Here is a 12,050-nt window from a genome sequence, read left to right on the forward strand (position 1 = left end):
ACAGCCCCATTCACTGAACCTCCTTCCAGCCAGGACAATGGCAACAATAGACGAATCAAGATATACACAAAGCAAACGTTTGACGTCACAATTATCAGCTAGATATGTGAATCGTAACAATTTAGCTAGCCAGATAGCTAAACAGGACAAAAATGACCTAAAACAAATAATATGTAAGATAGATGTCAATTCTTCATGGTTACATTAGCTAGCTAACAATGCTTTGTTGCTATCTGGCTAGTTAACAGTACTAGTAGCTAGCCAGTCAGCCCTATTGACAAATTATGGGCTTGCGATCTAAGGTACTTAGGCAGGTAACGTTAAACATGCCGAACAATACCAAATTACTCATGAACCATTAAGAGGGATCCCCATTTAAGTGATTTATTAAAAGGTAAAACAAAAAGAGCAGGAGTCATACATATATTTCTATCTCTATATTTATACATATTGAAAATAATTGGTATGTAGCACAGTTCTCTAGCACATACAAGTGCAAGCTAAGTATCTGAAGTGAACTGCCTCAACTCCTCTCTAACTACAGACTCCATCACTCTCCATCTTATTATTATCGTCTGAAGCTTTGGAAGCCATCGGCCAAGTATGTACCAGATCACCTTGAGTTTATTTGAGTTTTTAAAGCTACTTTGAGATTCTGTGTGTAATGAAAAGTGCTATATAGAATAAATCATAATTATTATTATTTATCCTACAGGGGAGGAGGAGCCCTTGTCATAATGGCTTTGCGATATGATGGACAGCCTTCTGTTTGCTACTAAACAGGTCCTAATATCTTAGTCTGTGTGCCAGTTCATTCTCTCTTTTGACTTTGTTGTGGCAAGCAGAAACACACTGGAATTTAGGAAATCCCACCAAACCACCGAATTATTACTTCAATTAAAGGGACAAATTATGTGGTCGCTTGGGGTAATGCAAAAATCCCCTTTGGTTATCACATGTAGGCACATGTGTAGTTTATGAGACAGATCTTTGATTTAGTAGCTGTTCATTTGTTAGTAAATGTTGGGAGCTGTGACTCTTATTTATTCTACTGGAAGGCTGTCCTCTCCTCTGCTTACAGTAGAAAGGCCTTGGAGCGATCCACTGAGACGCAGTGAGCATAAGCACGACAAAAGACAGGAAAACAGTGACCATGTTTCGGGCGACTAACATGCATTTCCCCACGATCAACTGATCCTAATGTTATTCCACAGACAGCCAGCAGGGGGAACTCCAGACTCGCAGGTTTTTCTGCTATCATACACCCAAAACTCACTAACCCAACAATACAACTATTTCCACCACTGGGCTTACTGCAGTCACTACTTCCACCTTTACTGAACTACCATGAAAAATACTTTTAGACAGCTGAAGCAAGCATACTTTTTAAAAAGTATCCTTACTTATGGACGAGGGATTTGGCAGTGTGGTCATTGAGATTTCATAATTCTTGTTGCATGCACAGGGGGATTAGCTCAAATGGTAGAGCGCTCGCTTAGCATGTGAGAGGTAGCGGGATCGATGCCTGCATCCTCCAACTATTTAGTTTGGTTCAATCAGCACACATTGTTGTTGTAGCTCTGGATACTAACGCAACAATACAACTATTTCCACCACTGGGCTTACTCCTATCACTACTTCCACCTTTACTGAACTACCATGAAAAATACGTTTAGACAGCTGAAGCAAGCATACTTTTTAAAAAGTATCCTTACTTATGGACGAGGGATTTGGCAGTGTGGTCATTGAGATTTCATAATTCTTGTTGCATGCACAGGGGGATTAGCTCAAATGGTAGAGCGCTCGCTTAGCATGTGAGAGGTAGCGGGATCGATGCCTGCATCCTCCAACTATTTAGTTTGGTTCAATCAGCACACATTGTTGTTGTAGCCCTGGATACCAACCCAACAATACAACTATTTCCACCACTGGGCTTACTCCTATCACTACTTCAACCTTTACTGAACTACCATGAAAAATACTTTTAGACAGCTGAAGCAAGCATACTTGTTAAAAAGTATCCTTTCTTATGGACGAGGGATTTGGCAGTGCGGTCATTGAGATTTCATACTTCTTGTTGGAGGCACAGGGGGATTAGCTCAAATGGTAGAGCGCTCGCTTTGCATGCGAGAGGTAGCGGGATCGATGCCCGCATCCTCCAACTATTTAGTTTAGTTCAATCAGCACACATTGTTGTTGTAGCTCTGGATACTAACCCAACAATACAACTATTTCCACCACTGGGCTTACTCCTATCACTACTTCAACCTTTACTGAACTACCATGAAAAATACTTTTAGACAGCTGAAGCAAGCATACTTGTTAAAAAGTATCCTTTCTTATGGACGAGGGATTTGGCAGTGCGGTCATTGAGATTTCATACTCCTTGTTGGAGGCACAGGGGGATTAGCTCAAATGGTAGAGCGCTCGCTTTGCATGCGAGAGGTAGCGGGATCGATGCCCGCATCCTCCAACTATTTAGTTTGGTTCAAGCAGCACACATTGTTGTTGTAGCTCTGGATACTAACCCAACAATACAACTATTTCCACCACTGGGCTTACTCCTATCACTACTTCAACCTTTACTGAACTACCATGAAAAATACTTTTAGACAGCTGAAGCAAGCATACTTGTTAAAAAGTATCCTTTCTTATGGACGAGGGATTTGGCAGTGCGGTCATTGAGATTTCATACTTCTTCTTGGAGGCACAGGGGGATTAGCTCAAATGGTAGAGCGCTTGCTTAGCATGCGAGAGGTAGCTCGATCGATGCCCGCATCCTCCAACTATTTAGTTTGGTTCAATCAGCACACATTGTTGTTGTAGCTCTGGACTGATTTAACTAATCGAAGGATTAGTAAACAAATTGAATCAAGCGTGCTTGTCTGGCTCTAAAATGTGAATGTGTGTTGCTGGGGCAACCTGAGGACTGCAGTTGGGAAACACCAGTGGAAGGTAGAGTGTGGTGGCGAGTTGAAATATTGATTCAAAATAGACCAAACAGTAGACGACGCTATCGTGGCTGTTCATAATATATTAGGCTAAGTACTGTTTTATACTCTTCACTTTCAATTGTTGTGAGTTCATGACGTATTTCCCATGTAGTGTTTTAATAGGATAATTTAGGGACAGTTCAAAAATTACTGGGTGAGTGGGGGCTTGTAGCTCTCAAACTCTAGGGGTGTTTTTCCAAACATACTACCATGCTCCACACTCATGCTCCGATTGTATTCTCCACTCCGTTCTCTTGAGTACGTTTTTGTGTGGACGCGAGTGAGGAGAATGCATTAAGCAATACATTTAAGAAGCACTCGCACTCCCCCTACTGTATTACCTCACGCTTCACAGCCCCATTCACTGAACCTCCTTCCAGCCAGGACAATGGCAACAATAGACGAATCAAGATATACACAAAGCAAACGTTTGACGTCACAATTATCAGCTAGATATGTGAATCGTAACAATTTAGCTAGCCAGATAGCTAAACAGGACAAAAATGACCTAAAACGAATAATATGTAAGATAGATGTCAATTCTTCATGGTTACATTAGCTAGCTAACAATGCTTTGTTGCTATCTGGCTAGTTAACAGTACTAGTAGCTAGCCAGTCAGCCATATTGACTAATTATGGGCTTGCGATCTAAGGTACTTAGGCAGGTAACGTTAAACATGCCGAACAATACCAAATTACTCATGAACCATTAAGAGGGATCCCCATTTAAGTGATTTATTAAAAGGTAAAACAAAAAGAGCAGGAGTCATACATATATTTCTATCTCTATATTTATACATATTGAAAATAATTGGTATGTAGCACAGTTCTCTAGCACATACAAGTGCAAGCTAAGTGTCTGAAGTGAACTGCCTCAACTCCTCTCTAACTACAGACTCCATCACTCTCCATCTTATTATTATCATCTGAAGCTTTGGAAGCCATCGGCCAAGTATGTACCAGATCACCTTGAGTTTATTTGAGTTTTTAAAGCTACTTTGAGATTCTGTGTGTAATGAAAAGTGCTATATAGAATAAATCATAATTATTATTATTTATCCTACAGGGGAGGAGGAGCCCTTGTCATAATGGCTTTGCGATATGATGGACAGCCTTCTGTTTGCTACTAAACAGGTCCTAATATCTTAGTCTGTGTGCCAGTTCATTCTCTCTTTTGACTTTGTTGTGGCAAGCAGAAACACACTGGAATTTAGGAAATCCCACCAAACCACCGAATTATTACTTCAATTAAAGGGACAAATTATGTGGTCGCTTGGGGTAATGCAAAAATCTCCTTTGGTTATCACATGTAGGCACATGTGTAGTTTATGAGACAGATCTTTGATTTAGTAGCTGTTCATTTGTTAGTAAATGTTGGGAGCTGTGACTCTTATTTATTCTACTGGAAGGCTGTCCTCTCCTCTGCTTACAGTAGAAAGGCCTTGGAGCGATCCACTGAGACGTAGTGAGCATAAGCACGACAAAAGACAGGAAAACAGTGACCATGTTTCGGGCGACTAACATGCATTTCCCCACGATCAACTGATCCTAATGTTATTCCACAGACAGCCAGCAGGGGGAACTCCAGACTCGCAGGTTTTTCTGCTATCATACACCCAAAACTCACTAACCCAACAATACAACTATTTCCACCACTGGGCTTACTGCAGTCACTACTTCCACCTTTACTGAACTACCATGAAAAATACTTTTAGACAGCTGAAGCAAGCATACTTGTTAAAAAGTATCCTTACTTATGGACGAGGGATTTGGCAGTGTGGTCATTGAGATTTCATACTTCTTGTTGGATGCACAGGGGGATTAGCTCAAATGGTAGAGCGCTCGCTTAGCATGTGAGAGGTAGCGGGATCGATGCCCGCATTCTCCAAATATTTAGTTTGGTTCAATCAGCACGCATTGTTGTTGTAGCTCTGGATACTAACCCAACAATACAACTATTTCCACCACTGGGCTTACTCCTATCACTACTTCAACCTTTACTGAACTACCATGAAAAATACTTTTAGACAGCTGAAGCAAGCATACTTGTTAAAAAGTATCCTTTCTTGTGGACGAGGGATTTGGCAGTGCGGTCATTGAGATTTCATACTTCTTGTTGGAGGCACAGGGGGATTAGCTCAAATGGTAGAGCGCTCGCTTAGCATGCGAAAGGTAGTGGGATCGATGCCCGCATCCTCCAACTATTTAGTTTGGTTCAATATGCACACGTAGCTCTGGACTGATTTAACTAATCGAAGGATTAGTTAACAAATTGAATCAAGCGTGCTTGTCTGGCTCTAAAATGTGAATGTGTGTTGCTGGGGCAACCTGAGGACTGCAGTTGGGAAACACCAGTGGGAAATACGTAGAGTGTGGTGGCGAGTTGAAATATTGATTCAAAATAGACCAAACAGTAGACGACGCTATCGTGGCTGTTCATAATATATTAGGCTAAGTACTGTTTTATACTCTGCACTTTCAATTGTTGTGAGTTCATGACGTATTTCCCATGTAGTGTTTTAATAGGATAATTTAGGGACAGTTCAAAAATTACTGGGTGAGTGGGGGCTTGTAGCTCTCAAACTCTAGGGGTGTTTTTCCAAACATACTACCATGCTCCACACTCATGCTCCGATTGTATTCTCCACTCCGTTCTCTTGAGTACGTTTTTGTGTGGACGCGAGTGAGGAGAATGCATTAAGCAATACATTTAAGAAGCACTCGCACTCCCCCTACTGTATTACCTCACGCTTCACAGCCCCATTCACTGAACCTCCTTCCAGCCAGGACAATGGCAACAATAGACGAATCAAGATATACACAAAGCAAACGTTTGACGTCACAATTATCAGCTAGATATGTGAATCGTAACAATTTAGCTAGCCAGATAGCTAAACAGGACAAAAATGACCTAAAACGAATAATATGTAAGATAGATGTCAATTCTTCATGGTTACATTAGCTAGCTAACAATGCTTTGTTGCTATCTGGCTAGTTAACAGTACTAGTAGCTAGCCAGTCAGCCCTATTGGCTAATTATGGGCTTGCGATCTAAGGTACTTAGGCAGGTAACGTTAAACATGCCGAACAATACCAAATTACTCATGAACCATTAAGAGGGATCCCCATTTAAGTGATTTATTAAAAGGTAAAACAAAAAGAGCAGGAGTCATACATATATTTCTATCTCTATATTTATACATATTGAAAATAATTGGTATGTAGCACAGTTCTCTAGCACATACAAGTGCAAGCTAAGTATCTGAAGTGAACTGCCTCAACTCCTCTCTAACTACAGACTCCATCACTCTCCATCTTATTATTATCATCTGAAGCTTTGGAAGCCATCGGCCAAGTATGTACCAGATCACCTTGAGTTTATTTGAGTTTTTAAAGCTACTTTGAGATTCTGTGTGTAATGAAAAGTGCTATATAGAATAAATCATAATTATTATTATTTATCCTACAGGGGAGGAGGAGCCCTTGTCATAATGGCTTTGCGATATGATGGACAGCCTTCTGTTTGCTACTAAACAGGTCCTAATATCTTAGTCTGTGTGCCAGTTCATTCTCTCTTTTGACTTTGTTGTGGCAAGCAGAAACACACTGGAATTTAGGAAATCCCACCAAACCACCGAATTATTACTTCAATTAAAGGGACAAATTATGTGGTCGCTTGGGGTAATGCAAAAATCCCCTTTGGTTATCACATGTAGGCACATGTGTAGTTTATGAGACAGATCTTTGATTTAGTAGCTGTTCATTTGTTAGTAAATGTTGGGAGCTGTGACTCTTATTTATTCTACTGGAAGGCTGTCCTCTCCTCTGCTTACAGTAGAAAGGCCTTGGAGCGATCCACTGAGACGCAGTGAGCATAAGCACGACAAAAGACAGGAAAACAGTGACCATGTTTCGGGCGACTAACATGCATTTCCCCACGATCAACTGATCCTAATGTTATTCCACAGACAGCCAGCAGGGGGAACTCCAGACTCGCAGGTTTTTCTGCTATCATACACCCAAAACTCACTAACCCAACAATACAACTATTTCCACCACTGGGCTTACTGCAGTCACTACTTCCACCTTTACTGAACTACCATGAAGAATACTTTTAGACAGCTGAAGCAAGCATACTTTTTAAAAAGTATCCTTACTTATGGACGAGGGATTTGGCAGTGTGGTCATTGAGATTTCATACTTCTTGTTGGATGCACAGGGGGATTAGCTCAAATGGTAGAGCGCTCGCTTAGCATGCGAGAGGTAGCGGGATCGATGCCCGCATCCTCCAACTACTTAGTTTGGTTCAATCAGCACACATTGTTGTTGTAGCTCTGGATACTAACCCAACAATACAACTATTTCCACCACTGGGCTTACTCCTATAACTACTTCAACCTTTACTGAACTACCATGAAAAATACTTTTAGACAGCTGAAGCAAGCATACTTGTTAAAAAGTATCCTTTCTTATGGACGAGGAATTTGGCAGTGCGGTCATTGAGATTTCATACTTCTTGTTGGAGGCACAGGGGGATTGGCTCAAATGGTAGAGCGCTTGCTTAGCATGCGAGAGGTAGCGGGATCGATGCCCGCATCCTCCAACTATTTAGTTTGGTTCAATCAGCACACATTGTTGTTGTAGATCTGGATAACAATACAACTATTTCCACCACTGGGCTTACTCCTATCACTACTTCAACCTTTACTGAACTACCATGAAAAATACTTTTAGACAGCTGAAGCAAGCATACTTGTTAAAAAGTGTCCTTTCTTATGGACGAGGGATTTGGCAGTGCGGTCATTGAGATTTCATACTTCTTGTTGGAGGCACAGGGGGATTGGCTCAAATGGTAGAGCGCTCGCTTAGCATGCGAGAGGTAGCGGGATCGATGCCCGCATCCTCCAACTATTTAGTTTGGTTCAATCAGCACACATTGTTGTTCTAGATCTGGATAACAATACAACTATTTCCACCACTGGGCTTACTCCTATCACTACTTCAACCTTTACTGAACTACCATGAAAAATACTTTTAGACAGCTGAAGCAAGCATACTTGTTAAAAAGTATCCTTTCTTATGGACGAGGGATTTGGCAGTGCGGTCATTGAGATTTCATACTTCTTGTTGGAGGCACAGGGGGATTAGCTCAAATGGTAGAGCGCTCGCTTAGCATGCGAGAGGTAGCGGGATCGATTCCCGCATCCTCCAACTATTTAGTTTGGTTCAATCAGCACACATTGTTGTTGTATCTCTGGACTGATTTAACTAATCGAAGGATTAGTAAACAAATTGAATCAAGCGTGCTTGTCTGGCTCTAAAATGTGAATGTGTGTTGCTGGGGCAACCTGAGGACTGCAGTTGGGAAACACCAGTGGAAGGTAGAGTGTGGTGGCGAGTTGAAATATTGATTCAAAATAGACCAAACAGTAGACGACGCTATCGTGGCTGTTCATAATATATTAGGCTAAGTACTGTTTTATACTCTGCACTTTCAATTGTTGTGAGTTCATGACGTATTTCCCATGTAGTGTTTTAATAGGATAATTTAGGGACAGTTCAAAAATTACTGGGTGAGTGGGGGATTGTAGCTCTCAAACTCTAGGGGTGTTTTTCCAAACATACTACCATGCTCCACACTCATGCTCCGATTGTATTCTCCACTCCGTTCTCTTGAGTACGTTTTTGTGTGGACGCGAGTGAGGAGAATGCATTAAGCAATACATTTAAGAAGCACTCGCACTCCCCCTACTGTATTACCTCACGCTTCACAGCCCCATTCACTGAACCTCCTTCCAGCCAGGACAATGGCAACAATAGACGAATCAAGATATACACAAAGCAAACGTTTGACGTCACAATTATCAGCTAGATATGTGAATCGTAACAATTTAGCTAGCCAGATAGCTAAACAGGACAAAAATGACCTAAAACGAATAATATGTAAGATAGATGTCAATTCTTCATGGTTACATTAGCTAGCTAACAATGCTTTGTTGCTATTTGGCTAGTTAACAGTACTAGTAGCTAGCCAGTCAGCCCTATTGACTAATTATGGGCTTGCGATCTAAGGTACTTAGGCAGGTAACGTTAAACATGCCGAACAATACCAAATTACTCATGAACCATTAAGAGGGATCCCCATTTAAGTGATTTATTAAAAGGTAAAACAAAAAGAGCAGGAGTCATACATATATTTCTATCTCTATATTTATACATATTGAAAATAATTGGTATGTAGCACAGTTCTCTAGCACATACAAGTGCAAGCTAAGTATCTGAAGTGAACTGCCTCAACTCCTCTCTAACTACAGACTCCATCACTCTCCATCTTATTATTATCATCTGAAGCTTTGGAAGCCATCGGCCAAGTATGTACCAGATCACCTTGAGTTTATTTGAGTTTTTAAAGCTACTTTGAGATTCTGTGTGTAATGAAAAGTGCTATATAGAATAAATTATAATTATTATTATTTATCCTACAGGGGAGGAGGAGCCCTTGTCATAATGGCTTTGCGATATGATGGACAGCCTTCTGTTTGCTACTAAACAGGTCCTAATATCTTAGTCTGTGTGCCAGTTCATTCTCTCTTTTGACTTTGTTGTGGCAAGCAGAAACACACTGGAATTTAGGAAATCCCACCAAACCACCGAATTATTACTTCAATTAAAGGGACAAATTATGTGGTCGCTTGGGGTAATGCAAAAATCCCCTTTGGTTATCACATGTAGGCACATGTGTAGTTTATGAGACAGATCTTTGATTTAGTAGCTGTTCATTTGTTAGTAAATGTTGGGAGCTGTGACTCTTATTTATTCTACTGGAAGGCTGTCCTCTCCTCTGCTTACAGTAGAAAGGCCTTGGAGCGATCCACTGAGACGCAGTGAGCATAAGCACGACAAAAGACAGGAAAACAGTGACCATGTTTCGGGCGACTAACATGCATTTCCCCACGATCAACTGATCCTAATGTTATTCCACAGACAGCCAGCAGGGGGAACTCCAGACTCGCAGGTTTTTCTGCTATCATACACCCAAAACTCACTAACCCAACAATACAACTATTTCCACCACTGGGCTTACTGCAGTCACTACTTCCACCTTTACTGAACTACCATGAAGAATACTTTTAGACAGCTGAAGCAAGCATACTTTTTAAAAAGTATCCTTACTTATGGACGAGGGATTTGGCAGTGCGGTCATTGAGATTTCATACTTCTTGTTGGAGGCACAGGGGGATTGGCTCAAATGGTAGAGCGCTCGCTTAGCATGCGAGAGGTAGCGGGATCCATGCCCGCATCCTCCAACTATTTAGTTTGGTTCAATCAGCACACATTGTTGTTGTAGATCTGGATAACAATACAACTATTTCCACCACTGGGCTTACTCCTATCACTACTTCAACCTTTACTGAACTACCATGAAAAATACTTTTAGACAGCTGAAGCAAGCATACTTGTTAAAAAGTATCCTTTCTTATGGACGAGGGATTTGGCAGTGCGGTCATTGAGATTTCATACTTCTTGTTAGAGGCACAGGGGGATTAGCTCAAATGGTAGAGCGCTCGCTTAGCATGCGAGAGGTAGCGGGATCGATGCCCGCATCCTCCAACTATTTAGTTTGGTTCAATCAGCACACATTGTTGTTGTAGCTCTGGACTGATTTAACTAATCGAAGGATTAGTAAACAAATTGAATCAAGCGTGCTTGTCTGGCTCTAAAATGTGAATGTGTGTTGCTGGGGCAACCTGAGGACTGCAGTTGGGAAACACCAGTGGAAGGTAGAGTGTGGTGGCGAGTTGAAGTATTGATTCAAAATAGACCAAACAGTAGACGACGCTATCGTGGCTGTTCATAATATATTAGGCTAAGTACTGCTTTATACTCTGCACTTTCAATTGTTGTGAGTTCATGACGTATTTCCCATGTAGTGTTTTAATAGGATAATTTAGGGACAGTTCAAAAATTATTGGGTGAGTGGGGGCTTGTAGCTCTCAAACTCTAGGGGTGTTTTTCCAAACATACTACCATGCTCCACACTCATGCTCCGATTGTATTCTCCACTCCGTTCTCTTGAGTACGTTTTTGTGTGGACGCGAGTGAGGAGAATGCATAAAGCAATACATTTAAGAAGCACTCGCACTCCCCCTACTGTATTACCTCACGCTTCACAGCCCCATTCACTGAACCTCCTTCCAGCCAGGACAATGGCAACAATAGACGAATCAAGATATACACAAAGCAAACGTTTGACGTCACAATTATCAGCTAGATATGTGAATCGTAACAATTTAGCTAGCCAGATAGCTAAACAGGACAAAAATGACCTAAAATGAATAATATGTAAGATAGATGTCAATTCTTCATGGTTACATTAGCTAGCTAACAATGCTTTGTTTCTATCTGGCTAGTTAACAGTACTAGTAGCTAGCCAGTCAGCCATATTGACTAATTATGGGCTTGCGATCTAAGGTACTTAGGCAGGTAACGTTAAACATGCCGAACAATACCAAATTACTCATGAACCATTAAGAGGGATCCCCATTTAAGTGATTTATTAAAAGGTAAAACAAAAAGAGCAGGAGTCATACATATATTTCTATCTCTATATTTATACATATTGAAAATAATTGGTATGTAGCACAGTTCTCTAGCACATACAAGTGGAAGCTAAGTATCTGAAGTGAACTGCCTCAACTCCTCTCTAACTACAGACTCCATCACTCTCCATCTTATTATTATCATCTGAAGCTTTGGAAGCCATCGGCCAAGTATGTACCAGATCACCTTGAGTTTATTTGAGTTTTTAAAGCTACTTTGAGATTCTGTGTGTAATGAAAAGTGCTATATAGAATAAATCATAATTATTATTATTTATCCTACAGGGGAGGAGGAGCCCTTGTCATAATGGCTTTGCGATATGATGGACAGCCTTCTGTTTGCTACTAAACAGGTCCTAATATCTTAGTCTGTGTGCCAGTTCATTCTCTCTTTTGACTTTGTTGTGGCAAGCAGAAACACACTGGAATTTAGGAAATCCCACCAAACCACCGAATT

General features: G+C 41.0%; 4 non-coding genes across 4 annotated transcripts; all 4 read left to right on the forward strand.

Moving 5' to 3' along the window:
• The first annotated feature begins 7,211 nt into the window (after positions 1 to 7,211).
• Positions 7,212 to 7,284, forward strand: trnaa-agc (transfer RNA alanine (anticodon AGC)). The gene has a single exon. It is a non-coding gene; the product is annotated as a tRNA-Ala (tRNA).
• Positions 7,285 to 7,827: 543 nt separating this feature from the next.
• Positions 7,828 to 7,900, forward strand: trnaa-agc (transfer RNA alanine (anticodon AGC)). The gene has a single exon. It is a non-coding gene; the product is annotated as a tRNA-Ala (tRNA).
• A 231-nt stretch (positions 7,901 to 8,131) lies between these two features.
• trnaa-agc (transfer RNA alanine (anticodon AGC)) lies at positions 8,132 to 8,204 on the forward strand. The gene has a single exon. It is a non-coding gene; the product is annotated as a tRNA-Ala (tRNA).
• Positions 8,205 to 10,531: 2,327 nt separating this feature from the next.
• On the forward strand, positions 10,532 to 10,604 carry trnaa-agc (transfer RNA alanine (anticodon AGC)). The gene has a single exon. It is a non-coding gene; the product is annotated as a tRNA-Ala (tRNA).
• Positions 10,605 to 12,050: the final 1,446 nt, after the last annotated feature.

The sequence above is a fragment of the Oncorhynchus mykiss genome, chromosome 25, assembly GCF_057628025.1.
Source record: "Oncorhynchus mykiss isolate SJ-2025 chromosome 25, ASM5762802v1, whole genome shotgun sequence".
Lineage (NCBI taxonomy): Eukaryota > Metazoa > Chordata > Actinopteri > Salmoniformes > Salmonidae > Oncorhynchus > Oncorhynchus mykiss.